At 37.6% G+C, this 5,356-nt stretch overlaps 1 pseudogene; it reads left to right on the top strand.

Annotated features, from left to right (window-relative positions):
* Positions 1 to 739: 739 nt before the first annotated feature.
* LOC102727151 (dnaJ homolog subfamily C member 21 pseudogene) lies at positions 740 to 4,432 on the top strand (annotated as a pseudogene).
* The last annotated feature ends 924 nt before the right edge of the window (positions 4,433 to 5,356 follow it).

Below are 5,356 nucleotides of genomic sequence, written 5' to 3'. Positions count from 1 at the left end.
AGAGGTGGGGGAGTATAAAACTTCCTTTTTCTTAATGCTCTTGTCCACCCAACCTCATCCTGCCTTGTGATGTTGAGTTTGAATTCTTGTCTGAAAAACATGGGGAAAAAATTCTTGTTTGAAAAACATGAAATACAGCACAAGAATTTTTAAGATGTCTATTTCAACTTCACCACATTCATAGAAAATTATCGCTGAGTGGTTTTGTTTTCACCCATTGCTGTTCTCTTAGCTGACAGATTGAAAGATTAAAAAACAAAACAAAACCATTTAGTATATGTGCTGTCAAAGCGAGCACCAAAACAAAACCACTTAATTGGTCCTCTTAACTGACACGAGCTTCGGGATGATTGTTCATTTCTCTTACATGTTACTTTTGTGGAAGGAATGCTACACAAGAAGCACAGAGCCGTATTCATTTCCTCAAATTCATAGCTGATGCCTGTTCTCTGTTCTCAGATAGTGGATATCGTTACCCTGTAATAGGATGAGATGCAGTCCTAATAATGTCACTGCCTCCAAGATTTCATGAGTTACATAAAATGGAATCGATTCGGCATACCTACCCTGTCAAAACCACTCTTGTGGAAATAACGGGTTTTCATTGGTGTTTTCTTTTAGAATTTTTTAAGATGTAAAATACTTAGTTCCTATTTGCAAACTTAGTGAATAAAAAGCTTGCATCTCTTGTGGAACAGATGTTTTGTGGGATGCAGAAGGACGGATCTTAGGAAATTGCATGGAGGTGAGAGAGCCTGAGCATTAGAAAAGTTGCATAGTTGAGGGGATGAGTGAGGGGAGCAGAAGCACAGAGACAGGTTTCCATCATGTGCAGGGAAGTAGGAAAATGCATGTGCCTATGAGACCAGGGGTGATCGCTGCTTCAACCTGCCTGATCCTGACAGTCAACCTATTTTCTTCTTGGTTGTCCCCATATTTACTTAATACTGCCAAGACTATAAAGTACAAATTGTGTTTATCCTCAGCCTTCCTCCTAATTAAATGTGAAAGTACCTGCCAGCAAAATGGAAAAATTATCCTAAACACCTTTATAGTGCTGCTGCTTTTCTTTAACTGAAGAATAATTGGCATACAATAATACATTAATTTCAGGTGTACAACACAGTGATTTGATATTTATATACATTACAAAATGGTCACCACAGTAAATCTAGTTACCATCTTTCTCCATACGAAACTGTTTTATTGACTATATTCCCTATGCTGCACTTTCCATCCCCATGCCTCAACCATATTACAAATGGAAATCTGTACCTCTTCATCCCCATCACCTATTTCACCCCCCCCACTTCCCCCCTGGCAACCATCAGTTTGTTCTCTTGGAGTCTATTTCTGTTTTGTTTTGTTTTGTTTGTCACTGTTATTATTTTTTAGATTTTGTTCATTATTCCATTTCTGGTATTGTTTTTTAGATTACACATGTAAGTGAAGTCATGGTTTTGTCGTTCTCTGTCTGACTTATTTCACTTAGCATAATATTCTCTAGCTCTATCCATGTTGTCACAAATGGCAAAACTTCACTATTCTTTATGGCTAAGTAATATTCCATGTGTGTGTATAAATATATATATATAATATACAAATAAATATATATAATAAATATATAAATATATTTTATATGTAAATATATAAAATTTATATAGTAAAATTTATATATAAAATATATAAATATTATATAAATACACACACACACACATATATACACTCTACTTCTTCCTTATCCATATATCCATTAATGGACATTCAGATTGCTTCTGTATCTTGGCAATTTTAAATAATGGTGCAATGAACACAGTGGTATATATATCTTTTTGAATTAGTGTTTTCAATTTCTTTGGATAAGTACTTAGAAGTGGAATTACTAGATGATATGTGTTTCTATTTTTAATTTTTTAAAAAGATTTATTTTTTAAGATATTTTTTCAAGGATTTATTTCTTTATTTGAGAGAGAGAGACATAGAGAGAGCACAAGCAGGGGGAGAGGCAGAGGGAGAAGCAGACTCCCTGTTGAGCAGGAAGCCGGATGTGGGACTCAATCCCAGGACCCTGAGATGATGACCTGAGCCGAAGGCAGACACTTAACCTTCTGAGCCACCCAAGTGCCCCCGTTTATTTATTTTAGAGAAAGAGCACATAAGCAGGGGAAGTGGAGGGAGCGATAGAGAGAGATTCTGAAGCTGACTCCAGTGGAGTCTGATGCAGGGCTCAATCTCATGACCCTGAGACCAAGACCTGAGCCAAAAACCAAGAGTTGGATGCTTAACCAAATGCACCACCCAGGCACCCCTATACTTTTAATTTTTCGAGGAACCTCTGTATTGTTTCCCATAGTGGCTACACCAATGAATTTAGTTATTTTGACTGGCTGGTGATACTGTTAAATAATCTATGGAAAAAAACACTTCATTCTAGGACATATTTCTCCATTCTTATTCTGTTCATTAATTTAATTATTCATCAGATAACTGAATGCTAGACACTGGTTTGAGTTTTACTTGATTATGTCATTGGAGTCTCATTTTACCTTTTCCTGTGTATGTCGGTTGCCCTAATTCAGAGAGAGGAAACATCCCAAGTCCATGGGACTAAGACGAGAGAGACTTTAATTTAGGTCTCTGATTCCAAAGTAAATAGTCACTGTCCTCTTGCTTCCTATGTACCTGTTCCCACTTAGTCGTTTGGCAAATACCTTCTGATTGGATGGAAGATTAGAGCAATAGATTAATTCATTAACAAATCTTGAGTGCTCACAACAAACAAGGACCTGTTACTCTGGTTATGTAGATGATGAAAAGGGCTTTTATACAGTTTATCATAACGTTTTTGAAATGATTGTGAAGGAAGAGCTAGAATCTATGTTAGAAGAAGAGATGGAAGATTTCCCCACTTTTGGAGACTCCCAGAGTGACTATGATATGGTAGTCCACCCTTTCTATGCCTGTTGGCAGTTTCTGCACTCAGAAGAACTTTCCTTGGAAGGAAGAATATGATACATGGCAAGCTTCAAACAGCTGAGCGAAAGAGCCATGGAAAAAGAAAAAAAAGATTCACGACAAAGCAAGGAAGGAGAACGAGCTTGTGCGCCAGCTGGTCGCATTCATCCATAAGAGAGATAGAAGAGTGCAGGCACATCTGAAGCTCATGGAGGAACAGAACCCCGAGAAGGCCAGGAAGGCAGAGGAGATGAGGCGGCTGCAGAAGCTGAAGCAGGCCAAACTGGCTGAGCAGTACAAGGGACAGAGCTGGATGACCGTGGCCGACCTGGGGAAGGAGCTCAAGGAAATGGAGGTGGGCTACGAGAAGGAGTTTGGAGATGGATCAGATGAAGATGAGACAGAAGAATCTGAGCCCAAAGATGGGACAGAGGAATCTGAGCTCAAAGATCGGCACGGTGGTAAAGACAGTGATGAGGCTGAGGATGCTGAGCTGTACGATGACCTTTCCTGCCCAGTGTGTGACAAATCTTTCAAGATGGAAAAGGCCATGAGGAATCATGAAAAATCAAAGAAGTATCGGGAAATGGTTGCCTTGTTAAAACAACAGTTGGAGGAGGAGGAATAAAATTTTTCAGGACTTCAAACTGATGAAAATCCATTGAATGCCAATTCTGAGGAAGAAATAGAAGACGCACCAAAACAAAAGCTTTCCAAAAGGCAGAAGAAAAAGAAACAGAAACCAGCACAGAATTATGATGATAATTTCAATGAAAATGGAACTGGAGAAGAAGTAAAGTTTGAATCAGAAGATACCAACTTAAATCAAGACTGTGCCAAAGAATTGGATGGGAGTCCCCAAGAAAGTATCACTGTCACTGAGACTGTCGAACTCTGTGATGATCCAAAAAATGAAGCTAAGAATGCTCCTAAACCCAAAGGAAAAAAAGCCAAAGATATGAAAAAATCTGTCAAAGTACCTGCTGAACCACAGACAGTGAGTGATGTTCTTATCAGCTATGCAACCTGCCATAGTGAATTTCCATCCCGGAATAAACTTTTTGACCATCTGAAGGCCACAGGTCATGCAAGAGCACCTTCATCATGTTCTTTAAACAGTGTAACAAGTAGTCGAAGCAAGAAAGAGAAACATAAAAACAGAAATTCTGCCAACGCTTTTTCTTTTTGATTGTCTCTAGATTTTGAAACCAAAAACTGAACTGAAGTCATCTAAAGAGTTAAAATTTCGGTGATCTGCAATTTATTGCATTGTGGAAGATTATTTTTATCTTGTAAAAACATTTTTTTTGTTTAATATATATTTTTTAAACATTTCATTAGTGATTGAATTCTACTTTGCCATCTGAATTGACTTGAATGTCTCAAAACAGGTACATATTGTAAAGTATACATTCTTGATTTCTCTTGGCTCACATGGACAGAAATGTACAGGGAGAATTAAATTATTTTAACACATAAAAAATTGCTGGTGTTTAGGCAGTGTACAAAACGAAAATCCTGCCTCTAATGAAAATAACTTTCTAAATACATAGAAACATATCCTTTAAGTGCTTTATTGACCACCTACCTGGTTGGTTAGATTTTTCAGAGTAGATACAATGCGTTTCACTCCTGATTCCCTACTTTCTGACTCAGTGATTATTTAATGAATCAGTATTGAACTAGGCATGCTGATATATAATATGGAGCTTAAAAGGACAGTGACATGTCATATTGCCTAGGCTTGAATCCTGGAGAAATGACGTTTTTCCCCCCACAAGTAATGTATTTTCTCAGTAGTCAGTCTCACCATCGTAAAATAGTGTAAGAATAGTGTCAACATATAGGTTTTAATAATATCTGTGTGAATGGGCACATTGGAAGTCCTTAGAGAAGTTGTTGGAGCAGAGCGAGTTCTCAGTTAATGTCACCCAGGAGTCATGGGCAGCTATGACGTGATGTAGAGAACACAGGGCTTGGAATCAGAACTGAGCCTCTATCCTTTCTTCATCGTGGCTGTCGGCTTCTCTGAACCCAGGTTTTTATAGCGACATAAATATAAAATTGTCATTCTGTTCTTGAGAAAAATTTTATTGTGAGGATTAAGTGCAACATGAAGGAGTCATTCATTCAAGAACTATTGTATAGCAAATATGGTAAGTGATAATTACTGTCTTACTTGGCTGGAAATAGGAACAAAAAAGACATAGACGTGTGTTCATGAAATTTACAGTGAAAAGTTAATTCATTGTTATGGATGTTTTCTCCTTTATTTAGATATAGAGATTTATAAAGATTTCATCTTCAGTGATAGTGTTTGTGGACCATCAGGTTACCCCAGAGGTATCCCTATTCAGTAGGAGAAAAGCTATTTTTTGGTGTATCAGGCCTGGATGAGATG

This window comes from Leptonychotes weddellii, chromosome 6 (assembly GCF_054177405.1).
Source record: "Leptonychotes weddellii isolate Sample4059 chromosome 6, ASM5417740v2, whole genome shotgun sequence".
In the NCBI taxonomy this organism is placed as follows: domain Eukaryota; kingdom Metazoa; phylum Chordata; class Mammalia; order Carnivora; family Phocidae; genus Leptonychotes; species Leptonychotes weddellii.
The sequence above is the reverse complement of the archived record's forward strand: the minus strand, read 5'-3'. Positions and strand labels throughout refer to the sequence as shown.